The sequence below is a fragment of the Eleutherodactylus coqui genome, chromosome 8 (assembly GCF_035609145.1).
Source record: "Eleutherodactylus coqui strain aEleCoq1 chromosome 8, aEleCoq1.hap1, whole genome shotgun sequence".
NCBI classification, from domain to species: Eukaryota; Metazoa; Chordata; class Amphibia; order Anura; family Eleutherodactylidae; genus Eleutherodactylus; species Eleutherodactylus coqui.
The window spans coordinates 192,762,645-192,790,395 of NC_089844.1; the positions used below are offsets into that span (position 1 = coordinate 192,762,645).

Sequence of the window (27,751 nt, forward strand, 5' to 3'; positions counted from 1 at the left end):
AAATTAATAAAATACAATGTGCAGCAACCGTTAACTATACACACATAATGATACCATTTTCAGACATGACCCAGACATTAACTCTTTTATGCCTGCAGACATCCAATACACATATCTTGATGCACTCTACAAACAAGACACCAACAAGATATTGACACACGACAGACCTAGAACATTTTGGAGACCCCCCCCCCCCCCAACTTACTCTGGGCCACTACAAATGTTTAAAAAGTTAAAATGTTACTTTTCCATTCCATCTATGCAGCTGTGGAGGTCATATGTGTACTTGGGATTTTTTGATTCCTTTTTAATCCATTTTTGTTGAGTGATAGTGAGACCAACACAATTCTGTCATTTCTTTTCTTTTTTTTTTTGCAGTGTGCCCAGTATGAAATAACTAATGTAATACTTTGTTTAGGCTTTTCCAGACGCAATGTTACCAGTTGTATATTTTTTTTATTGCATTATTTTATTTATTTATTTTATTTAGATTGTTTTGCGAAAAAAGTTAGATTGTTTTTTAATTTTTGTATTTTTTTTATTATTTTTTAATTTTTTAAAATGTTATTTGACTTAATTTGAAGTTTTATTCTTTAGTTTTCTTAGGGGACTTAATGATCGTTTAATTACTTCTACAATTTACTGCAATACGCCAGTATTGCAGAATATTGTATTTTAAATATTTACATATTAAACATCACCACAGGCAGGGCTAAATATTGTTAAATACAAGGATGGCCCTAGAAATGGAAGGCTGGGTCAATCTACCTTAACCAACTGGGATTTGAAACCACAACTTTCAGGTCATGAGCGAGAGCTTAGGACTCCATTTCTGCTGCATTAGCGCTTTGCCCCACAAAGGGGAAACTAAACAAATGAACAAATACCAAAGGTGTAGACAAATTCACACACAGACACGAGAAAGGAGAGGGGGAACTGAGTTATGTAAGTGACTTCAGCATTTCCAAATGCCAAGGACTATATATTTTATATAAGAAATTAATAGAGATGAGAGAGCACCAAAATGCTCGGGTGCTCGTTACTCGGGATGAAATTTTCGCGATGCTCGAGGGTTCGTTTCGAGTAACGAACCCCATTGAAGTCAATGTGCGACCCGAGCATTTTTGTATTTCGCCGATGCTCGCTAAGGTTTCCATTTGTGAAAATCTGGGGAATTCAAGAAAGTGATGGGAACGACACAGAAACGGATAGGGCAGGTGAGGGGCTACAAGTTGGGCTGCATCTCAAGTTCACAGGTCCCACTATTAAGCCACAATAGCGGCAAGTGTGGGCCCCCCCCTCCCAACAATTTTTACTTCTGAAAAGCCCTCATTAGCAATGCATACCTTAGCTAAGCACCACACTACCTCCAACAAAGCGCAATCACTGCCTACATGACACTCCGCTGCCACTTCTCCTGGATTACATGCTGCCAACCCCCCCCCCCCCCCCCGCACGATGCAGTGTCCACAGCGCACACTAAAGTGTCCCTGCGCAGCCTTCAGCTGCCCTCATGCCACACCACCCTCATGTCTATTTATAAGTGCGTCTGCCATGAGGAGGAACCGCAGGCACACACTGCAGAGGGTTGGCACGGCTAGGCAGCAACCTTCTTTAAAAAAAGGGGGGGGCGATAGCCCACAATGCTGTACAGAAGCAATGAGAAATATAATCCCCAGTCAGACCACAGTTTTTTATAAATAGTCACAGGCAGGTACAACTCCGCAATGGGAATTCCGTGTGCACCCACAGCATGGGTGGCCCCCTGGAACCCACCGGCTGTACATAAATATATCCCATTGCATTGCCCATCACAGCTGAGGTAATGTCATGTTAAATGCAGGTGGTCTTCGGCCCACACTGCATGCCCCAGTCAGACTGGGGTTCTTTAGAAGTGGACACATGCAGTTACAACTCCATGTGGACCGACAGCATGGGTGGGTGCCAGGAAGCCACCGGCGGTACATAAATATATCCCATTGCAGTGCCCATCACAGCTGAGGTAATGTCATGTTTAATGCAGGTGGGCTTCGGCCCACACTGCATGCCCCAGTCAGACTGGGGTTCTTTAGAAGTAGACACATGCAGTTACAACTCCGTGTGGACCCACAGCATGGGTGGCTCCCTGGAACCCACCGGCGGTACATAAATATATCCCATTGCAGTGCCCAGCACAGCTGATGTAACATCAGCTTTAATGCAGGTGGGTAAAAAATTAATTGGATTACACTGTAGGCGAGGGCCCCAAAAAATTTGTGTACCAACAGTACTAATGTACGTCAGAAAAATTGCCCATGCCCAACCAAGTGGGCAGGTGAAACCCATTAATCGCTTTGGTTAATGTGGCTTAATTTGTAACTAGGCCTGGAGGCAGCCCAGTTAAAATAAAAATTGTTTCAGGTGAAAGTTTCAACGCTTTAATGAGCATTGGAACGTATAAAAATTGTTTACAAAAATTATATGACTGAGCCTTGTGGGCCTAAGAAAAATTGCCCGTTCGGCGTGATTACGTCAGGTTTCAGGAGGAGGAGGATGAATATTATACACGGAATGATAAAGCTAAAAGGTCCACGTTTTTGATGGTGATAGAGAACAATGCTTCCATCCGCGGGTGCAGCCTACGTATTGTTTAGGTATCGCTGCTGTCCGCTGGTGGAGAAGAGAAGTCTGGGGAAATCCAGGCTTTGTTCAACTTGAGGAGTGTAAGCCTGTCGGCACTGTCGGTTGACAGGCGGGTACGCTTATCTGTGATGATTCCCCCAGCCGCACTAAACACCCTCTCTGACAAGACGCTAGCTGCAGGACAAGCAAGCACCTCCAGGGCATACAGCGCGAGTTCAGGCCACGTGTCCAGCTTCGACACCCAGTAGTTGTAGGGGGCAGAGGCGTCACGGAGGACGGTCGTGCAATCGGCTACGTACTCCCTCACCATCCTTTTACAGTGCTCCCGCTGACTCAGCCTTGACTGGGGAGCGGTGACACAGTCTTGCTGGGGAGCCAAAAAGCTGTCAAAGGCCTTAGAGAGTGTTCCCCTACCTGTGCTGTACATGCTGCCTGATCTCCGCGCCTCCCCTGCTACCTGGCCCTCGGAACTGCGCCTTCGGCCACTAGCGCTGTCGGATGGGAATTTTACCATCAGTTTGTCCGCCAGGGTCCTGTGGTATAGCATCACTCTCGAACCCCTTTCCTCTTCGGGTATGAGAGTGGAAAGGTTCTCCTTATACCGTGGGTCGAGCAGTGTGTACACCCAGTAATCCGTAGTGGCCAGAATGCGTGTAACGCGAGGGTCATGAGAAAGGCATCCTAACATGAAGTCAGCCATGTGTGCCAGGGTACCTGTACGCAACACATGGCTGTCCTCACTAGGAAGATCACTTTCAGGATCCTCCTCCTCCTCCTCCTCAGGCCACACATGCTGAAAGGATGACAGGCAAGCAGCATGGGTACCCTCAGCATTGGGCCAAGCTGTCTCTTCCCCCTCCTCCTCATCCTCCTCATGCTCCTCCTCCTCCTCCTCAACGCGCTGAGATATAGACAGGAGGGTGCTCTGACTATCTAGCGACATACTGTCTTCCCCCGCCTCTGTTTCCGAGCGCAAAGCGTCTGCCTTTATGCTTTGCAGGGAACTTCTCAAGAGGCATAGCAGAGGAATGGTGACGCTAATGATTGCAGCATCGCCGCTCACCATCTGGGTAGACTCCTCAAAGTTTCCAAGGACCTGGCAGATGTCTGCCAACCAGGCCCACTCTTCTGTAAAGAATTGACGAGGCTGACTCCCACTGCGCCGCCCATGTTGGAGTTGGTATTCCACTATAGCTCTACGCTGCTCATAGAGCCTGGCCAACATGTGGAGCGTAGAGTTCCACCGTGTTGGCACGTCGCACAGCAGTCGGTGCACTGGCAGATGAAACCGATGTTGCAGAGTGCGCAGGGTGGCAGCGTCCGTGTGGGACTTGCGGAAATGTGCGCAGAGCCGGCGCACCTTTCCGAGCAGGTCTGACAAGCGTGGGTAGCTTTTCAGAAAGCGCTGAACCACCAAATTAAAGACGTGGGCCAGGCATGGCACGTGCGTGAGGCTGCCGAGCTGCAGAGCCGCCACCAGGTTACGGCCGTTGTCACACACGACCATGCCCGCTTGGAGGCTCAGCGGCACAAGCCAGTGGTCGGTCTGCTCTGTCAGACCCTGCAGCAGTTCGTGGGCCGTGTGCCTCTTCTCTCCTAAGCTGAGTAGTTTCAGCACGGCCTGCTGACGCTTGCCCACCGCTGTGCTGCCGTGTCGCGCGACACCGACTGCTGGCGACGTGCTGCTGCTGACACATCTTGATTGCGAGACAGAGGTTGCGTAGGAGGAGGAGGAGGGTGGTTTAGTGGAGGAAGCATACACCGCCGCAGATACCACCACCGAGCTGGGGCCCGCAATTCTGGGGGTGGGTAGGATGTGAGCGGTCCCAGGCTCTGACTCGGTCCCAGCCTCCACTAAATTCACCCAATGTGCCGTCAGGGAGATATAGTGGCCCTGCCCGCCTGTGCTTGTCCACGTGTCCGTTGTTAAGTGGACCTTGCCAGTAACTGCGTTGGTGAGGGCGCGTACAAGGTTGTGGGAGACGTGGTCGTGCAGGGCTGGGACGGCACATCGGGAAAAGTAGTGGCGACTGGGAACTGAGTAGCGCGGGGCCGCCGCCTCCATGATACTTTTGAAGGACTCCGTTTCCACAACCCTATACGGCAGCATCTCCAGGCTGATAAATTTGGCTATGTGCAGCTCCTGGGAGTCTGCCTGCTCCTCAGAATGTGTCATTGTAATGGAGTGAGGAGGCTGGGAGGAAGGAGGAGCAGCAGCCAGAGGATTCAGAGTTGCAGCAGTGGACGGCGCAGAATTCTGGGTGGTCGATAGATTGCTGGATGCACTTTCTGCCATCCACGACAGGACCTGCTCACACTGCTCATTTTCTAATAAAGGTTTACCGCGTGGATCTATTAATTGTGAGGTGAATGTGGGGACGCCAGAAACGTGCCTCTCTCCTAATCCCGCAGCAGTCGGCTGAGATACACCTGGATCAGGAGCTCAGCCTGTGCCCACACCCTGACTTGGGCCTTCGCGTCCTCGCCCGCGTCCACGTCCTCTAGGCCTACCCCTACCCCTCAGCATGCTGTATTACCAGTAGTGCAGAAACAGAACGCTGTAATTAAATGTGCCGCTTATTGGCCTGTGGTTGGAGGCTGACTTCCCTTACGGAACGCACAGCAGAGCCAGGAAACAATTTTGCGCATTCCTGTAGTGAGACGTAGGTGCGTATGACTGAGCTAGTGGAATTCACAGCGCAGAAGCAGTCAAGTGGCCAAAAGCCAGTACTAGGCCTTAAGTATTTTGCTTCTATTTTTTAAAAATGCTGAGCTGAGACAGCAGACAGATACTGTAGGCAGCGTATAATATTATTTGTACTCTTTCCCTCTGGCGGGATGACGGCGATCATGTAACAGAGACAGCAGATCCAGGAAACAATTTTGCGCAAGCCTGCTGTAACGCTTAGCTGCGTATTAATTAGGACTACTACCCCCAGTAGATAGATACTGTAGGCAGCGTATAATATTATGTATACTCTTTCCCTCTGGCGGGATGACGGCGATCATGTAACAGAGACAGCAGATCCAGGAAACAATTTTGCGCAAGCCTGCTGTAACGCTTAGCTGCGTATTAATTAGGACTACTACCCCCAGCAGATAGATACTGTAGGCAGCGTATAATATGTATACTCTTTCCCTCCGGCGGGATGACGGCGATCATGTAACAGAGACAGCAGATCCAGGAAACAATTTTGCGCAAGCCTGCTGTAACGCTTTGTTGCGTATTAATTACGACTAGTACCCCCAGCAGATAGATACTGTAGGCAGCGTATAATATTATGTATACTGTTTCCCTCTGGCGGGATGACGGCGATCAATTTTTTGGAAAAAGCCCACTGCCTATATAGCTTGAATATCTCTTTCCCTGCCTCACCAGTACTGGCCCTATACTATGTACAATGACTGCAGACTGCGGACGCAATGCTCTGCACGGCCGATATACAAAAAAAAAAAATTGTCCAACACTGCTAAAAGCAGCCTCAACAGTGCTGCACACGGTCAGATGTGGCCCTAAGAAGGACCGTTGGGGTTCTTGAAGCCTAAAATAACTCCTAACGCTCTCCCTATAGCAGCTCCGGCACCAGCAGCACTATCCCTGATCTCTGTCAGAATGCATCTGTGGCGAGCCGCGGGAGGGGCCGATTTATATACTCGGGTGACACCTGATCTCCCCAGCCACTCACTGCAGGGGGGTGGTATAGGGCTTGAACGTTGCAGGGGGAAGTTGTAATGCCTTCCCTGTCTTTCTATTGGCCAGTAAAGCGCGCTAACGTCTCAGAGATGAAAGTGAAAGTAACTCGAACATCGCGTGGTACTCGTCTCGAGTAACGAGCATCTCGAACACGCTAATACTCGAACGAGCATCAAGCTCGGACGAGTATGTTCGCTCATCTCTAGAAATTAACTAAGTAAAAAAAAAAGAGGATAAAAAAGCTAAGGGAAACCACCCCCCCAACCAGGTATGGTAATATGTGGAATTCAAAACCCTACTCCAGAGGTCCCAAATAACTCAGAAAGTCTCATAAGCAGTGGATTCAGAGGCAATCATAACCTTGTTTCACATGATACCATGGAACTTCTCGACCCATTCGCTCTAGAAGGAAAGCAAGTGGACCACCAAAACCGGGGGACACACAGTCACGTGAAGGTATCAAAAGGCTACTTTCTTAATCTTGGAAAGTGACTCTGGGAGCAGTGATAATAGAGCTATTTGCTTGGAGACTTGTATTGACTTTTCATATAACTTATTATGCAAAGTGTCAATATCCTCCCAAAGTATGTTAATTAACTTCCTACCCCACCTTATATTTTCCCTGGTGCCACCCACTAACTACATAAGCAGAGGTCTTAAAGAAAAGGAAATATAAACTTAAGTTTAACTGGCGTTCAGGAACCATCTAGACAAGATTTTGCAACAGTTTTTTTGTATGCGACCTGAAATAAACAATTTGTGTGTGAACACAAAGGATATCTCCCAATCAACCCCCGAAAAGAGACACCCAGGTCTTTCTCTCAACTAAATATATAAGATTGACGTTGAGGAATTGAGCCCTCCAGAAGCATTCCATGAGGGAAAGAAATATGATTTTTTTTTCAGCAAGTGAAACCAAGTAATCTTGTAGACATGATACATTTTAATGGCTAACAAAAATACATGATGTTATTGTGAGCTTTCAAATCTCTCAGGGTCCTTTCTCAGGTATAGTGAAATAGATCCGAAGAGACATGCATATATATGTGTGTGTGTGTATATATATATATATATACACTACCGTTCAAAAGTTTGGGGTCACCCAAACAATTTTGTGTTTTCCATGAAAAGTCACACTTATTCACCACCATGCTTTGTGAAATGAATAGAAAATAGAGTCAAGACATTGACAAGGTTAGAAATAATGATTTGTATTTGAAATAACATTGTTTTTACATCAAACTTTGCTTTCGTCAAAGAATCCTCCTTTTGCAGCAATTACAGCATTGCACACCTTTGACATTCTAGCTGTTAATTTGTTGAGGTAAGCTTGTGAAATTGCACCCCACGCTTCTAGAAGCATCTCCCACAAGTTGGATTGGTTGGATGGGCACTTCTGACGTACCATACGGTCAAGCTGCTCCCACAACAGCTCAATGGGGTTCTGATCTGGTGACTGCGCTAGCCACTCCATTACCGATAGAATACCAGCTGCCTGCTTCTGCTGTAAATAGTTCTTGCACAATTTGGAGGTGTGTTTAGGGTCATTATCCTGTTGTAGGATGAAATTGGTTCCAATCAAGCGCTGTCCACTGGGTATGGCATGGCGTTGCAAAATGGAGTGATAGCCTTCCTTATTCAGAATCCCTTTTACCCTGTACAAATCTCCCACCCTACCAGCACCAAAGCAACCCCAGACCATCACATTACCTCCACCATGCTTAACAGATGGCGTCAGGCATTCTTCCAGCATCTTTTCATTTGTTCTGCGTCTCACAAACGTTCTTCTTTGTGATCCAAACACCTCAAACTTGGATTCATCCGTCCACAACACTTTTTTCCAGTCTTCCTCTGTCCAATGTCTGTGTTCTTTTGCCCATCTTAATCTTTTTCTTTTATTGGCCAGTCTCAGATATGGCTTTTTCTTTGCCACTCTGCCCTGAAGCCCAAAATCCCACAGCCGCCTCTTCACTGTAGATGTTGACACTGGTGTTTTGCGGGTACTATTTAATGAAGATGCCAGTTGGGTACCTGTGAGGCGTCTGTTTCTCAAACTAGAGACTCTAATGTGCTTATCTTCTTGCTTAGTATTGCAACGCGGCCTCCCACTTCTTTTTCTACTCTGGTTAGAGCCTGTTTGTGCTGTCCTCTGAAGGGAGTAGTACACACCGTTGTAGGAAATCTTCAATTTCTTAGCAATTTCTCGCATGGAATAGCCTTCATTTCTAAGAACAAGAATAGACTGTCGAGTTTCAGATGAAAGTTCTCTTTTTCTGGCCATTTTGAGCGTTTAATTGACCCCACAAATGTGATGCTCCAGAAACTCAATCTGCTCACAGGAAGGTCAGTTTTGTAGCTTCTGTAACGAGCTAGACTGTTTTCAGATGTGTGAACATGATTGCACAAGGGTTTTCTAATCATCAATTAGCCTTCTGAGCCAATGAGCAAACACATTGTACCATTAGAACACTGGAGTGATAGTTGCTGGAAATGGACCTCTATTCACCTTTGTAGATTTTGCACAAAAAAACAGGCATTTGCAGCTAGAATAGTCATTTACCACATTAGCAATGTATAGAGTGCATTTGTTTAAAGTTAGGACTAGTTTAAAGTTATCTTCATTGAAAAGTACAGTGCTTTTCCTTCAAAAATAAGGACATTTCAATGTGACCCCAAACTTTTGAACGGTAGTGTATATATATATATATATATATATATATATATATATATATATATATATATATACATATATACACACACACACACATATATGCATGCCTCTTCGACAAGGCACAGACGTGGATGTGATTAATTTGCACTTGTAAGGATACCGCAATAGAATTAAAAGAGAAATACAAACATACTTAAAAGGTCCACTGATAAAGATTTAATGGTTTTATGGTCTCTAAATTAGGGGGTCACCAGGCCAGCAGTGTTATCCATGTCTCATACTTCCCAGTCACACATGAATCCTCTAGAGGAATTTAACCCTCTGTTGTGTCAAAAGTTGTGATACTTTTGTACTCCCAAATTCTTATGTGGCTTTGTGATCTGAAATTGATTTTAAGTATAAACTTTCATGTGTTCTATGTTGTATCTGTGACTAGAAAAGTCCTTGGTCACAGGTAATTCTGTCTCTCTTTAATTATGTGGCAATGAGACCTAATCCTCACTTTTAGTTTTGTCCTGTTTCTCAAACATAAAGGCCCCAACAGGATATTTACTACACAGGATAAGGTACACAAGATCAGATGTGGAACATGTGAATGTCCACGGGATCTTATAGTCCTGCTGTGTGTTGGGGATATAACATGTCCTTGGTCAGTACATGTGAGCAGGTCTTACAGCTCCTTACATTGCAGGAATAAGTTCCTTTTTCTGTTTCAGAGGGCAATGCACTCCTCATTATAAAGTTCCTCAAGTTAGGGGGTTGCCTGTAACACAGAAGGGGAGGGTCCGGGAATATGGTTTTCAGACTGTCAGCTTTGTGTTGACAGAGTTGATGGAGTTTCTTTGCAGTTTTGTAGGTCACTACTAGAGGTACAAGATCATTTATTTCCTTCTCTGTGTATTGGAGTAGTTGATTTCTGGGTATCCTGGTGGCTCTAGTGATTTGTTCATCAATTGAGGTGGGATGGTAGCCATGATTTATAAATGTCTTTTTAAGATGGTATAGATGTTCCTCTCTGTCTGTTGGGTTGGAGCAGATCCGGTTGTATCTGATGGCCTGGCTGTATACAATGGACTATTTTTGTGTTTGGGATGGAAACTGTCCCATCTGAGGTATGTGGGCCAATCAGTTGGTTTCCGGTACAGGGTTGTCTGTATTGAGTTGTTTGACATTTTTATGGTGATGTCCAAAAAGTTGATTTCTGTATATGAGTAGCTTAATGTCAGGTTTATGGTTGAGTGGAATGCATTGAATCTCTCATGGAATTTTATTGGTTCTTGTTCAGTGTTGGTTCAGATGATTATGATGTCGTCAATGTAGCAGAAGTAGGCCAATAGTTTGCTGGAGCAGGAGGCCAGAAAGTCACTCTCCAGTTGTGCCATGAAAAGGTTGGCATATTGTGGCACCATTTTACTGCCCATGGCGGTTCCAGTGAGTTGCAGGAATATCTCTTTGCTAAAGAAGAAATAATTGTGTGTTAGGATGAATCTCATGAGTTGTAACACTGATTCTGAGGCAACCCCATTGGCCTTAGGTGTTCCTGTCAGGCGGACAGTCCATCTTTGTGTGGGATGTTGGGATATAAGAATTCCCTAACCATGGTGGCCAGGATGGTGCCATTGGGTAGAGGACCTATGGTTGATAGTTTGTTCAGTAGGTCTGTGGTCTCTTGCAAGTAGCTGGTTGTGTTTCTCACCAGTGGTTTGAGGACACCTTCTACCCACCCTGAGATTCCTTTAATGAGGGTTCTCACACCTGAGATAATTGGCCTCCCTGGGTTGCCAGCTTTGTGTAGTTTTAGAAGCATGTAAAATGTTCCAACCTTGGGCTTCTTCAGTATCAAGTTCAAAAGTTTTGTGGAGCCCACAGACAGGCTTCTGATGACCCTTCTCAATTCCCTCACATATTTTTGAGTCGGGTCTTGATCCATTTTGGTGTAGTATCTGGTGTCTGTCAGCTGTCTATCTGCTTCTTTCTTGTAGTCTGATGTATTCATGAGGACTATAGCACCACCCTTATCCACAGGCTTAATGATGATCTCCTTGTTGTCCTTGCGTGCATACATGGCCCTTCTTTCCTGCATATTGATATTAAATGCTTCCTTTTTCTGCTTGTCCAGTATAGTATATTGCACCACATGCCTAAAGTAGTCTATATATTTGTCCAAAGTGGGGTTGTAGTCAATAGGGGTGTCCAATCAGACTTCTTCCTGGCCCCTAGCTTCTCCTGTGTTTGAGTGCTTGGAGGTCCTGTGTCCTATTTGTCATGGAAGAACTCTTTCAGTCTTAGTCTCCTACAATATTCCTCTATGTCACTGCAGAGTTCTGTCTTATCAAGCATTTTACTAGGATAGAATGAAAGTCCCCTGGAGAGGACACCAAGTTCAATATTAGTGGGGTTGTGGGATGACAGATGGATAACACAACTGATTTTACCTGTGTCCATGTCCTGTTGGGGATTCCGTCCTATCCTGACAGACTCGGGGTTTTCCCGATCATTGTTTTGGTACAGGCCTGCTTTGAGTCGAAGTCTTTGGAGTTTCTTTTCCTTGTTCTTTATTAGTAGGGAAATAAATCATGTGTGGGGCGGCCCATCCACCAACACAGAGACATTCAAAGGGAGTCAGTTCCCTATGTAATGAACTCCCTGCTGACAATCGACTGAAAAAGCTAGGCAAAAACCAAGTTTTACCACCCGCTTATGTAAATGTGTGTATGTAAGAGAGTTATGGAAGAGCAGAAGCTGCAATTAACATGAGGAAGAAGGATCACAGCCTATTACTGTTGTGTGACCCACTTCACAGCATTTCGTGACTGGGAGGCAAATGGGAACTTTTCTTCATTTTATAACTTCCTAGTATGTGCGCTCTCCAATTGTCACATTTAATAGAGGGATTTTGTTTATTTGCTATAGGAGTGAGAGAATGAGAAGTTGCATCTCCATCATCCCCTCAGTCAGGACATTTACTGACTCCATGACTCAAATTTGACTGGCATCAGGGTCATGGAGATATTTCATCTACTTAGTTCCAGTGAATACATGAAGTTGTATTTCTGTAGACATAAGTGACCGGAATGAGCTTTGCACATCTATTCCTTTTACTTTGAGGAATTTTTGTGCATCTAAGGTTATGCTTGAGTCAGATTTTCAGCCTTAAATTACTTTTTATGCTTTTTTTGTAAAGCATTACACTTTGATGCAAAATTGGATGAAGGTGTTCACGACTGTAAAGTGCCTATTGGCATTTTCACATTGTGCCAGCTGTCTACTTTCAGAAACTATACAGGCATGAGAAGATATTGATACCTGATACATTTTTTTATTATTTTATGATTCGTGTTTTATGTTTGGGAAAGTTGAAAGGTTGAATCTCTGTCCTCCTTGGCACTTTAGTTTTATTTCTTTGTGTATCATGTACAAGATCAAGCAATGAACCTCTTTAAAGGGGTTGTATCAGAATTGACATTTATCACATAACTATAGGCTAGGCAATGAAAGTCTAATCAATGGGGGTTTCAAGAATAGAGGACGTATTTCTCCCTTCTTCCTCACTTGATGCATCCCCTGCAATGAGGTATTCATGGTATTCTGCAGACCAGGATTAAGGGGATGTTCTGAATGGAGACCCTGCTGTGAAGTAAGTTCATTGGCTTTTACTTTATCTTTATGGCTGTAATCCCTGGAATGCCGAGTTTTGTTTGTTCATTTTAACTTCTACACTTCAACAACACAGGAGGATAAATAGGCTGGACTAGATGGACATTGTCTTCAATCAGCCTTACAAACTATGTTACTATGTTACGTGGCCAAGATCTACTTTGGGATCCGGTTGACATTCTCCACCATGTAATTGTGACAAGGGAAGATCATGGCCCGTCCAAACCCAGCATTTTATAGGCTACCAGGGGCTTCAGGTATGACGATCTGCCCTTATCCTGGGTAGACTGGTCACCTCCGCCTTTTGTATTTCTACCTTGTCTACGCTCATACCTCTGGAGCGCTGCCCCTGTTTATAATCCTACTTTCTTTACAAACAAGGCATTGTTACTCATAACATTGGCATATTCTGCATCACATTTGACTCTTTTCTGCTTAAATATTTCAATAAATATATCATAAATCATTCTCCTAGCCAATAAACATGTACTGGAAATGTCCACTCTGGGAGAAATAATTCTAGTGGTCTCAGTTCCCTGAGGTCTGGGATTCTAAAACTGCATATTTTAATAGAATTTTGCAGATATTGTTAGTTGAATGTTACTAATTCGATAAGATAATGTTAATTATAATTAGAGAATATTGTGACTGATAGTGGTTTTCAATTACAGTATATCAATAAAATGATACAATATATAGGTCTTAGTTAAGACATTAATGGCATATCTCTCAAGTCAGCTCCTCATAGACTGCATTTTTGACCAATAATGGCCAAAATCTGATTTTGCAACTCGTTGAAAAAGCTTAGTGGGGTCATCCGTCTCATAAGTATGGCAGGCCTCTCCCTCTGATTTCACTGAGAATTCTTATCCTGCTATTCCTGAATTAATCTATGTAGCAATGATTGACAGGTAGATGAACTGAAGACTCCAATTTGTAGTACGAAGCAGGAAATCAGAATCCTAGTCAGGCAAGCAGAGATCCTAGCAGACAGGGTAAGTTAGCGATAGTAGACTGGATGAGGGCATGGCAGGCTGCAGATGGTAGACGAGGTCAGATGACAAGCCATATCAATGGCAAGAAATATACAGCAGGGCGATAACTTACTGCTTACTGATAATAAAGGATCTCATTGCACATGAAAGTGGGGGAAGGGTTCTAAGGAAGCCTGGGTGTTTGCTAAGAGGTGCATTGGCATGTGTTGGCCCGTTCAGATGAGTTAGCACAAGCACATGTGGGGGCAGAGGTTCACTAAATGTATGGTCATACTCAAGCTGATGAAGCAGATGTAGCAAACAGAAAAAGAGAGTCCTCAAGAGAAACCCTCCCAAATACAAATAAGGGAGGCTGCACATAACCAGGTCAGATTCCGCATGTGGGAGCCCGCAGTGCAATCCTACTCTGTGCCCGGCCAGCGTCCGTGCGTACCTGCCATTAAGTCTTCTCTTCTGTACTGCAGATAGTCTGCATGGCTCGTCGTCGGACATGATCTATGCGTGATAGATCATGCTGTGATTTTTTTTTCGCGAGTGGAATATCACAGTCACTGTCCGCTGAGCGGACATATGGATACTGTATTAGTTTGAATTTGTGCCGAATGCCGCGGATCGTCCATGTGGGAGACTACCGCAGATTTCACATTTCAAATCTGGTTGAGTGCAGCCATCCTAAAACAGATACCTCACCACTCAATGTCCAAACTCCTTTCCTGCACCGCAAAACCCGACCGGCCTAGGCAGTGTTATAAAGCTATAGCTCACTCCACTTGTAAAGTTTTCCCCTCTCCACGATGGATGAAGAAAGTGGACTTCAGTAATGTGACTACAGATAGTAAACACCCCAAATACCGAAGAAAGGGGAAAGAACTGCAAGAGTGTAATACCACACGGCGGATTCAAACATAGTCCATTTTAGGCTGACTCACAAGAGAATATAGCTAAGTTATAAAGATACACGGAGCCCAGCAGAAGAAGCGGCTACCCCTGGGTTCTGGTCAGTTGCTTCTTCCAGGGTGTATTGGCATACACTGCACCCACGTTTGAGTCGGCAGGGGTCATATAAAATATTATATTAATGAATTTACGCAAAATAATTCTAAGCATCTCCATGAATAATTATTCTTTTATATTGCAGATGCAAACATAAAATAGGTCAAATCATTTTAAAACCTCACCTGCTTTTCTAAATAAAAACTGGATAGCATATGGACATCATCAACCTCCACCCATTCATTCACTATTTCATTCATAAAGATCCATATCTGTGTCATTCACAATAACAAAGCCACAGCAGCGACATCCCTTAAAGGGGTTGTCCCGCGGCAGCAAGTGGGTCTATACACTTCTGTATGGCCATATTAATGCACTTTGTAATGTACATTGTGCATTAATTATGAGCCATACAGAAGTTATAAAAAGTTTTTCACTTACCTGCTCCGTTGCTGGCGTCCTCGTCTCCATGGTTGCCGTCTAATTTTCGCCGTCTAATGGCCAAATTAGACGCGCTTGCGCAGTCCGGGTCTTCTGCTCTTCTCAATGGGGCTCGGTGTAGCTCCGTGTAGCTCCGCCCCGTCATGTGCCGACTCCAGCCAATCAGGAGGCTGGAATCGGCAATGGACCGCACAGAAGCCCTGCGGTCCACGGAGGGAGAAGATGCCGGCGGCCATCTTCAGCCGGTAAGTATGAAGTCACCGGAGCGCGGGGATTCAGGTAAGCGCTGTGCGGATTTTTCTTTAGGTCCCTGCATCGGGGTTGTCTCGCGCCGAACGGGGGGGGGGTTGAAAAAAAAACAAAACCCTTTAAGTGGGTATATGCGACGGACTGTCCCCGACGGTTGTCCCAACTCATCCAGATACAGCAAATACTGGAAAAGAATCCCTTGGGATGTCGACATTTGAAAAGAGCTTCCAACTACTATATGTCATTTCAAAAAAACATTTCAGCCCAAATTCAGTCCTGAGACCTTGTAGAATTAGGGTTTTTAATGAACATATCCAATTATGCTCTCCTGTAATAGGTTAGCTTCACACGTACATAAACACACATGCACATGCTCGAGCTCTGCGTTTTAGTGGAATGAATGATGATTTTTTGCACACGCATTGGCGTATTTTACTGCACTTTTTGCCTCTGCAGCACATGTTCATTTGTGCGCAGCAAACAAACAGACCGATTGAAATGGCTAATTAGTTCCAGATGTGTTCTCTCCCAGGCCAGTTATGCAGTGCTTCATACATCTTGTGTATTGCGCGTGTATTTGCGCTCCCCCAGTGACTTCCATGCGGACCTTGGGTGTGCAAATATGCAGAAAAATAGAACATCTATTTTTTTTTGCACTGCCGAAATATGCGTCCAATATACGGAAATCTCCACCCAAATACACCCATGTGAAGCTGACCTCCGGGTACTTTTACAAGGACTGACAGTTGCCTGAGTAATTGCTCAAAAAGTGATTAGGAGTGACTGTGGTCCCATGTAAACACGGCAGTCGGCTCGAATCACTCACTTGTCGGAGTCTATGGTTTTCAGCAACTGTCAGACCATTTAAACAGGCTGATAGATGGCGAGGCCTCTGGTGCGCTCTCCATTTAATGAGTGATCATCGCGCCTGTAGACATGCTATGATCTGTGCGTCGACCCCAGGCGGCCCCAGACTGTTTACGGGATATCATAGGCGCTACAGCCAATATTAGAGCTCAGTGCCCTGTTATTGGCTGCAGCGCCTGGGACCTCCCATAAAGGGGTGGGACTGCTGGCTGTCAATAAACAAGGCAGTGGATGATTGAGCAGCAGCACCGGACAATACAGGATTGGGAAGAGTTGAGTGAGTATAACTGGGATAAGTTAGTGTCCGGTTTATTAATAATGTTAACCCTTTACAATCCAATTTGTATCCTGATTTTCCTAGGGGGCTTACTCTTTTTCTGCTGTTATACAATGGCGCTATCTGCTGGCTAAAGCCAGTACTGCATGAGGTGACACGTTGGATAGGCTCCGACTTCAGAGAGGCTGCCAATATACAGTAAGAGAACCCCGACGGACGTCTTCCAACATCGGAGCTGTGCAGCCTTAAATCATAATGTCTTTAGACGTCAGACATTGGATTGGAAAGGGTTAAAGCTGAAGGCACGGAGTAAAGGGCACCTTTGTGTCCTCTGCCGTAAAGGTCTCTTTGAGGACAGTGACGGTCCGCTGCTGTTCTCCTTTCCTCTACCAACAGGACATCAGAAATGACCACGCAGCATTCCTGTCACGCCAGGGGAGATGCAAATAGTGAAATGTCGCTGAAATGCCAGATTTTGGTGCGTCTGAGATGACACTTTAAGGTAGAAACATCATAAGGTAGAAAATTAAAGAGTCCCCTGAAATATTTACTATTCATCTATATGTTTCAATTCACTGGAGTTAATTTGTCACTTCTTATTTATACTCTGTCATCATTTTACTTGATACTATTTGCTGCGTCATCAGTTTTCATTCAGCAGTCACGTCATTCTTGTGAAAAACACTACCCTGCTGTCACAGTGTAACAGTACAGTAACAGCAGTCTTGGCTGCCAAAAAATGTCCCTTCCCAGTGAAAATGCTAAAAGGACATTAGTATTCGAATTTGTATCAGAAAGCTAATCTACCTTGAAGGCTCCAGGACACCTTGGGGGGGGGGGGGGCATTTTGTTTGACTTAGGTCCATGCATTTGGGCTGAAAATCATTTCTGCAGTAGAGCTTGAAGGGGTTTTCCAGTGAGAATACAATTGATGACCTACCCTCAGGTTTTGCGCGCATATTATATTGTATCAATATTCTGTAGGTGGCCATGTTGCTGCTCACACAAATTGCATATATTGTGCGCGTAAAAAAAAATCTCAGCATGTTCTATCTTGGTACGCATTACAAGCGCATACATGCCAAGATAGAACATGGTGATGGGCGTACGACATGACGCACATGTATATCTCACCTCCTGGCCTCAATAGGAGATTTGTCCGTGTTCTGGACTGACGGCTTAGTTTCCCTCTGCTGCACCTTTATATCCGCTAATTTATGACAGCAACAAAGTTTATCTGCGCTGTAGACATAAATTACCTGATAAGAACATGTAGGAGAGAAAAGAGCAGAGGGAAACTAAGGATCTTCTTACATAGGACTGCTGTTGGGGGCATAAGCGCCTGAGAGTCATGTCAGCGATTACCACAATGATCGCTCAGTGAATGGAGCCGATCGGAGATCCTTACTGGCCACCCGCCTCCATTCACAGTAAACAGGCAGTCGTTCCTAAATGAATGACTGCCAATCCAAATGGGCCAAGAGTCATTTGGATTATATGCCTGCACAAACTGTTACCGTCCATCGTTCAGTCGCTGGCAACGTTTACACTAAATGATTATCGGATTATCGCTCAGAATCGCTCCATCCAGCAGAAATCTGAACAATAATTGTGCCATGTGAAAGTGCCCTAAGCCAGCAGTCCAACTGACTCTCCTTCTACACGGAGCCATTAGCACCCACTTAATCGCTAGATCATGCAAAACTGAACGATTCGCCAGTGTAAACATGCCCAGCGACAAAATAATTTGCTCACCTGTTCTTCGTGGCTCAGTTTATGCCAGCATAAATACCTGCTGCTAATCATCCCATGTAAGCAGGCTGTCATTCATCTATTAACGAGATCTCTGGCACTCTCCGCTTCTATTCAGTGAGCGATTGGCACTCCTATGTCAAAGCATTGGAGCAATGATTGCTGGGATGACTTCGAGGGTGTAAGCGCTCCACAGGTGTCCCATATAAGAAGGCCCTAAGGGTTCTTCTACATGAGCTGAATACTTGACCCAATGTAACAAATACAAGAGGACACGCTTGTGAATCGGCACTCGTTTCATTTTCTTTTGCATCGACTGTTTGCCCCCGTATGCTGGCTGCAAATCTGTTCTCACGGGGAGAAGCATGACTGATCAGCAAGTATTGTAATATTAGCTGAAATTGAACAACCAGCCGAAGAACAAGCGTTCCCTAATTTATTTGCTGATCACATTGTACGTTTTCCAGCACATTATATCGAGCATTAAATGGTACCATTAAAAAATACAACTCGGCTGCAAAAAAAGACCCTTATGTAGCTATGCAATCATTATGATTTTTTTGAAAGGGGAGAAGGAAAAGAAGAAAATGAGAAAAAGCAAACAGGAAGGAGTTAATGATATAATTATGACTTGTAACTATAGTTGTTTCTTTCTGAATACAGTTTGCAGTCACCAGGCCCAGAATACTCCAGAATGTATCAATTGTTACAGTTATTAGGAATCTAATCAGATATTAAATGAGGGATATCAATGCCAACAATTGGAGGTCTTTTAAGGAAGTAAAATATCGTTGAAATGTCATTTTCTTTTGCATTTTTTCCCAAACCACCTTAAACCTGTGCCAACAAGCTTAGTATTGAGTCTTCACTATTGTGGTTTTGTGTTTCACATTGAACAGCTTTGTTTCCCTTTTGTTTGATACTCCATTGCAGCACATTATCGCACTTTATGAGCTTCGCACTCAGTTACATGGGGATTCAGATTCCAAATATTCTAATTGTGAGTCAGATCAGTCATGCTGCTTCCAACTATGGATCTGTGTATTTACAGTGCATAATTCAGGTGAAATGCCTTACATGAAAGCTGCCTCCGGAGAACATTCTCTTGTTTCACAGCCTTTACCTTTTTCAACAAATCTATTTACAAAGGCTATTTTCCAACATAACTTCAATATAAAGCTCCAAAAATTCTTATATCAGCCACTTCTGAGAGGAACAATCTTTTTAAAGTTACCAGAGGAATATCTTTTCATGAAAACATGTACTTCAAATCCTCTGTCTTGGTAAATGTACAGAACTGTTCTTCTTTGAACTCTTCCCAGAAATAATCCTTTGTCCTACATATAAATGTAGCAAAGCATAAAGATCTTTCCATCAACTCGAATATCTTCCCTTAGCATTAAGCAAGTAATGCCTAGTTAGCACGGAACAGTGGAACAAAGGGGAACGCGAAGAAACACTAAAATTGGAAAATGGCATCTATACTGAATGCTCCTGAGAAAATGAATATCAGTTCATTTATGAAGACAACTTAGGACTGAAACATTAAAACCTAAGAGAAAACACTTTGATAGCGAATACCTTGCGTAGGAATAAATGAGCTTTTGAAAAGTTTGGTTCAGCGGTTGGCCAGATTTTTGCAAAAAGATTAGCTCGGTCCAAGTTAGTTCCAACCGAGCCAGAAGTTCACTAAACCTGCAGTAGAACCCAGTTTAGAATGTTGCCGAAAGCTCAGGTCAGGTTCGTACTAAACCAAACTTTTAGCAAAGTTTGTCTTGAAAGAGGGTTTTACTGGTTCAGTTAGCGCAATACTTTTTAAGATAAACATATTGGAAAATGTACATCAGCCGGCCAATATTAGAAAGGAGCCAAATGCATAAAGAATTAGGGTGATAGTAAGACGGGCCCCAAGACATTGCTACTCCTTTCCCAATATAGTCATGCAAATGAGCGAGTGAATAATCCTCCACAGCACCACCTATTGGATTAGTATGTGAACTCTGAGGTAATATCCATCCTATTAAAGGACACTGACTAGGGATGTAAGCCAAACCAGAATGTCCATGTACATATAGCCGTTTCAGAGATATTGCCCATCGTAGTAGGATTTTGATTGGAAAGGTGAGAAGCTATGAACATAGTAACATCCAGCTGAATGCCAGGAAAAAGATTTCTCAACAGGATGGTCATTAAAGCATCACAGTGCTTACTTTCTTTCCATAGTAACTAGAAGGAAGAATAAAACTGGACCAACAATGTGTTTCAGTCCCAGAATGGCTCCTTCTTCCGGCCAATTCAAGTGTAGAAGGTGCCATTTCCAGCACCAAAACTGGTTGCTGACTAGATTTCTTCAACTACATCTCCCGGCCTTGATCCTCCCTTTTGAAGCAAACTGTTATCCCATTTTAGCCTTTCTCCTGGTTCCTGTATCTACAGAGGCTTTGGTTATTCCATCCCGAGCTGGCTGCTGCTGTGCTGACCGGCTCATATACATGCTGTGCTGCTGCTCAGCTCCAGGAGGTACCAATATTCCTTATATCTTGTTAATCTTTTCTATTTGATCCCTTTGCAGTGTGAAACACTGTTTCTGTTAATTTGTCTTCTTCCCACGGTAGGCTAGTACCATCTCTTCCCCAGGTAAGTGTGACACATGCACCTAGCAAGGGAAATGGTATTCATTAGACCAGGCCACCTTCCACCATTCCTCATCAGTCCTGTTCTGATGCTCTTGTACCTATTTTACACATTAATAGAGTTGGATAATGGTCAGTATGGATACTTTAAGCAGTTTGATGCTATCCGGCTCCATATGCAGGGAGCTGCTGCTCTCTATGATTGCCAGAAATAACGGTTTCAGTAATTTATGTTACCATAGCTCTTAAGTTGTATTGGATCAGCCGGGATTTTATTCCTAATGCCCATCAATAAGCTGTAGGCATGATGCTGTCACCAGTTACTCTCAGTTTTGTGACAAAATGTGGGCACTTATATTACCTGTTGTTAATAATAATAAGCTTTATTTGTATAGCGCCAACATATTCCGCAGCGCTTACATAGACAGGGGGAATACCGAAAGACAAAAAATACAAACATTACAGAACCACGGTTACATAATAATTAGAGATGAGCGAGCGTACTCGTCTGAGCTTGATACTCGTTCGAGTATTAGCGTGTTCGAGATGCTCGTTACTCGAGACGAGTACCACGCGATGTTCGAGTTACTTTCACTTTCATCTCTGAGACATTTGCGCGCTTTTCTGGCCAATAGAAAGACATGGAAGGCATTACAACTTCCTCCTGTGATGTTCCAGCCCTATACCATCCCCCTGCAGTGAGTGGCTGGGGAGATCAGGTGTCACCGAGTATATAAATCGGCCCCTCCCGCGGCTCGCCACAGATGCATTCTGACAGAGATCAGGGACAGTGCTGCTGATGCTGGAGCTGCTATAGGGAGAGTGTTAGGAGTTATTTTAGGCTTGAAGAACCCCAACGGTCCTTCTTAGGACCACAACTGACCGTGTGCAGTACTGTTGAGGCTGCTTTTAGCAGTGTTGCACAATTTTTTTTTTTTGTATATCGGGCGTGCAGACCATAGCGTCCTCAGTCTGCAGTCATTTTAGAGTATAGGGGCAGTACTGGTGAGGCAGGGAAAGAGATATGCTGGCTATATAGGCAGTGGGCTTTTTAAAAAAAAGTGGAGAAAAATACTATATTTGGGCTGCCTGTGACCGTGTACAGTTTACTGCGTGTCTGCTGGGGGTAGTAGTCCTAATTAATACGCAGCTAAGCGTTACAGCAGGCTTGCACAAAATTGTTTCCTGGCTCTGCTGTCTCCGTTACATCACTGCCGTCATCCCGGCAAAGGGAAACAGTATACATAATATTATACGCTGCCTACAGTATCTGTCTGCTGGGGGTAGTAGTCCTAATTAATACGCAGCTAAGCGTTACAGCAGGCTTGCGCAAAATTGTTTTCTGCCTCTGCTGTCTCCGTTACATCACCGCCGTTATCCCGCCAGAGGAAATCAGTATACATAATATTATACGCTTCCTACAGTATCTGTCTGCTGGGGGTAGAAGTCCTAATTAATACGCAGCTAAGCGTTACAGCAGGCTTGCGCAAAATTGTTTCCTACCTCTGCTGTCTCCGTTACATCACCGCCGTCATCCCGGCAGAGGGAAACAGTATACATAATATTATACGCTGCCTACAGTATCTGTCTGCTGGGGGTAGAAGTCCTAATTAATACGCAGCTAAGCGTTACAGCAGCCTTGCGCAAAATTGTTTCCTGGCTCTGCTGTCTCCGTTACATCACCGCCGTCAGTCCGGCAGAGGGAAACAGTATACATAATATTATACGCTGCCTACAGTATCTGTCTGCTGGGAGAAGTAGTCCTAATTAATACGCAGCTAAGCGTTACAGCAGGCTTGCACAAAATTGTTTCCTGGCTCTGCTGTCTCCGTTACATCATCGCCGTCATCCCGGCAGAGGGAAACAGTATACATAATATTATACGCTGCCTACAGTATCTGTCTGCTGAAGGTAGTAGTCCTAATTAATACGCAGCTAAGCGTTACAGCAGGCTTGCGCAAAATTGTTTCCTGCCTCTACTGTCTCCGTTACATCACCGCCGTCATCCCGGCAGAGGGAATCAGTATGCATAATATTATACGCTGCCTACAGTATCTGTCTGCTGGGGGGTAGAAGTCCTAATTAATACGCAGCTAAGCGTTACAGCAGGCTTGCGCAAAATTGTTTCCTGCTCTGCTGTCTCCGTTACATCACCGCCGTCATCCCGGCAGAGGGAAACAGTATACATAATATTATACGCTGCCTACAGTATCTGTCTGCTGGGGGTAGTAGTCGTAATTAATACGCAGCTAAGCGTTACAGCAGGCTTGCGCAAAATTGTTTCCTGGCTCTGCTGTCTCCGTTACATCACCGCCGTCATCCCGGCAGAGGGAAACAGTATACATAATATTATACGCCGCCTACAGTATCTGTCTGCTGTATCAGCTCAGCATTTAAAAAAATAGAAGCAAAATACTTAAGGCCTACACTTGACTGCTTCTGCGCTGTGAATTCCACTAGCTCAGTCATACGCACCTACGTCTCACTACAGGCGTGCACAAAATTTTTCCTGGCTCTGCTGTGCGTTCCTTAAGCGAAGTCAGCCTCCAACCACGGGCCAATAAGCAGCACATTTAATTACAGCGGTCTGTTTCTGCTCTACTCGTAATACACCATGCTGAGGGGTAGGGGTAGGCATAGAGGACGTGGATGTGGACGCGGGCGAGGACGCCGAGGCCCAAGTCAGGGTGTGGGCACAGGCCGAGCTCCTGATCCAGGTGTATCGCAGCCGACTGCTGCGGGATTAGGAGAGAGGCACGTTTCTGACGTCCCCAGAATCATCTCACAATTAATGGGTCCACGCGGTAGACCTTTATTAGAAAATGAGCAGTATGAGCAGGACCTGTCGTGGATGGCAGAAAGTGCATCCAGCAATCTATCGACCACCCAGAGTTCTACGCCGTCCACTGCTGCAACTCTGTATCCTCTGGCTGCTGCTCCTCCTTCCTCCCAGCCTCCTCACTCCATGAAAATGACACATTTTGAGGGCAGGCAGACTCCCAGGAACTGTTCACGGGCCCTTGCCCAGAATGGGCAGCAATGGTTCCTCTCCCACCGGAGGAGTTTGTCGTGACCGATGCCCAACCTTTGGAAAGTTCCCGGGGTCCGGGGGATGAGGCTGGGGACTTCCGGCAACTGTCTCAAGAGCTTTCAATGGGTGAGGAGGACGATGACGATGAGACACAGTTGTCTATCACTCAGGTAGTAGTAATTTCAGTAAGTCCGAGGGAGGAGCGCACAGAGGATTCGGAGGAAGAGCAGCAGGACGATGAGGTGACATATCCCACCTGGTTTGCTAAGCCTACTGAGGACAGGTCTTCAGAGGGGAAGCCAAGTGCAGCAGCAGGGCAGGTTGGAAGAGGCAGTGCGGTGGCCAGGGGTAGAGGCAGGGCCAGACCGAATAATCCACCAACTGTTTCCCAAAGCGCCCCCTCGCGCCATGCCACCCTGCAGAGGCCGAGGTGCTCAAAGGTCTGGCAGTTTTTCACTGAGAGTGCAGACGACCGACGAACTGTGGTGTGCAAGGTTTGTCGCGCCAAGATCAGCCGTGGAGCCACCACCACCAGCCTCATCACCACCAACATGCGCAGACATATGATGGCCAAGCACCCCACAAGGTGGGACGAAGTGCCCCAACCTGCCACTGAGATCCAGCCCCCCTCTCAGGACACAGGCACTACCGTCTCCCGGCCTGCACCCACACCCTCATCTCCTCTGTCCTCGGCCCCATTCAGCAATGTCTCTCAGCGCACCGTCCAGCCGTTGCTAGCGCATGTGTTTGAGCGCAAGCGCAAGTACGCAGCCACGCACCCGCACGCTCAAGCGCTAAACGTGCACATAGCCAAGTTTATCAGCCTGGAGATGCTGCCGTATAGGCTTGTGGAAACGGAGGCTTTCAAAAGCATGATGGCGGCGACGGCCCCGCGCTACTCGGTTCCCAGTCGCCACTACTTTTCCCGATGTGCCGTCCCAGCCCTGCATGACCACTTCTCCCGCACCATTGTACGCGCCCTCACCAACGCGGTTACTGCCAAGGTCCACTTAACAACGGACATGTGGACAAACACAGGCGGGCAGGGCCACTATATCTCCCTGACGGCACATTGGGTGAATTTAGTGCAGGCTGGGACCGAGTCAGAGCCTGGGACCGCTCACGTCCTACCCACCCCCAGAATTGGGGGCCCCAGCTCGGTGCTGGTATCTGCGGCGGTGTATGCTTCCTCCACTAAACCACCCTCCTCCTCCTATGCAACCTCTGTCTCGCAATCAAGATGTGTCAGCAGCAGAACGTCGCCAGCAGTCGGTGTCGCGCGGCGTGGCAGCACAGCGGTGGCCAAGCGTCAGCAAGCCGTGCTGAAACTACTCAGCTTAGGAGAGAAGAGGCACACGGCCCACGAACTGCTGCAGGGTCTGACAGAGCAGACCGACCGCTAGCTTTCGCCGCTGAGCCTCCAACCGGGCATGGTTGTGTGTGACAACGGCCATAACCTGGTTGCGGCTCTGCAGCTCGGCAGCCTCACACACATGCCATGCCTGGCCCACGTCTTTAATTTGGTGGTTTAGCGCTTTCTGAAAAGCTACCCACGCTTGTCAGACCTGCTCGGAAAGGTGCGCCGACTCAGCGCACATTTCCGCAAGTCTAAGACGGACGCTGCCACCCTGCACACCCTGCAACATCGGTTTAATCTGCCAGTGCACCGACTGCTGTGCGACGTGCCCACACGGTGGAACTCTACGCTCTACATGTTGGCCAGGCTCTATGAGCAGCGTAGAGCTATACTGGAATACCAACTCCAACATGGGCGGCGTAGTGGGAGTCAGCCTCCTCAATTCTTTACAGAAGAGTGGGCCTGGATGGCAGACATCTGCCAGGTCCTTGTAAACTTTGAGGAGTCTACCCAGATGGTGAGCGGCGATGCTGCAATCATTAGCGTCACCATTCCTCTGCTATGCCTGCAAAGCATAAAGGCAGACGCTTTGCGCTCGGAACGGAGGCGGGGGAAGACAGTATGTCGCTGGATAGTCAGAGCACCCTCATGTCTATATCTCAGCGCGTTGAGGAGGAGGAGGAGGAGGAGGAGGGGGAGGAGCATGAGGAGGAGGGGGAAGAGACAGCTTGGCCCACTGCTGAGGGTACCCATGCTGCCTGCCTGTCATCCTTTCAGCGTGTATGGCCTGAGGAGGAGGAGGATCCTGAAAGTGATCTTCATAGTGAGGACAGCCATGTGTTGCGTACAGGTACCCTGGCACACATGGCTGACTTCATGTTAGGATGCCTTTCTCGTGACCCTCACGTTACACGCATACTGGCTACTATAGATTACTGGGTGTACACACTGCTCGACCCACGGTATAAGGAGAACCTTTCCACTCATACCCGAAGAGGAAAGGGGTTCGAGAGTGATGCTATACCACAGGACCCTGGCAGACAAACTGATGGTAAAATTCCCATCCGACAGCGCTAGTGGCAGAAGGCGCAGTTCCGAGGGCCAGGTAGCAGGGGAGGTGTGGAGATCAGGCAGCATGTACAGCACAGGCAGGGGAACACTATCCAAGGCCTTTGACAGCTTTCTGGCTCCCCAGCAAAACTGTGTCACCGCTCCCCAGTCAAGGCTCAGTCGGCGGGAGCACTGTAAAAGGATGGTGAGGGAGTACGTAGCCGATCGCACGACCGTCCTCCGTGATGCCTCTGCCCCCTACAACTACTGGGTGTCGAAGCTGGACACGTGGCCTGAACTCGCGCTGTATGCCCTGGAGGTGCTTGCTTGTCCTGCGGCTAGCGTGTTGTCAGAGAGGGTGTTTAGTGCGGCTGGGGGAATAATCACGGATAAGCGTACCCGCCTGTCAACCAACAGTGCCGACAGGCTTACAATCATAAAGATGAACAAAGCCTGGATTTCCCCAGACTTCTCTTCTCCACCAGCGGACAGCAGCGATACCTAAACAATACGTAGGCTGCACCCGCGGATGGAAGCATCGTTCTCTATCACCATAAAAAACGGGGACCTTTTAGCTTCATCAATCTGTGTATTATATTCATCCTCCTCCTCCTCCTGAAACCTGACGTAATCACACCGAACGGGCAATTTTTCTTAGGCCCACAAGGCTCAGTCATATAACTTTTGTAAACAATGTTTATACGTTTCAATTCTCAATTCAATAAAGCGTTGAAACTTTCACCTGAACCAATTTTTATTTTAACTGGGCTGCCTACAGGCCTAGTTACAAATTAAGCCACATTAACCAAGGCGATTAATGGGTTTCACCTGCCCTCTTGGTTGGGCATGGGCAATTTTTCTGAGGTACATTAGTACTGTTGGTACACCAATTTTTTGGGGCCCTCGCCTACATTGTAATCCTAGTAATTTTTTGCCCAAATGCATTAAAGCTGACGTTACCTCAGCTGTGCTAGGCACTGCAATGGGATATATTTATGTACTGCCGGTGGGTTCCAGGGAGCCACCCATGCTGTCGGTCCACACGGAGTTGTAACTGCATGTGTCCACTTCTAAAGAACCCCAGTCTGACTGGGGCATGCAGTGTGGGCCGAGGCCCACCTGCATTAAACATGACATTACCTCAGCTGTGATGGGCAATGCAATGGGATATATTTATGTACCGCCGGTGGGTTCCAGGGAGCCACCCATGCTGTGGTCCACAGGGACTTCACATTAGGTATTTGTACCTGCCAGTGTCTATGTATTAAAAACTCCGGTCAGACTGGGGCATGCAGTGTGGGCCGAAGACCACCTGCATTTAATCGGACGTTACCTCAGCTGTGATGGGCAATGCAATGGGATATATTTATGTACCGCCGGTGGCTTCCTGGGACCCACCCATGCTGTCGGTCCACACGGAGATGTAACTGCATGTGTCCACTTCTAAAGAACCCCAGTCTGA

General features: G+C 46.1%; 1 protein-coding gene across 2 annotated transcripts in view; it reads left to right on the plus strand.

Moving 5' to 3' along the window:
* Window positions 1-27,751, plus strand: part of TMEFF2 (transmembrane protein with EGF like and two follistatin like domains 2) — an 895,617-nt gene that overhangs the window by 555,042 nt on the left and 312,824 nt on the right. The window lies entirely within an intron of this gene.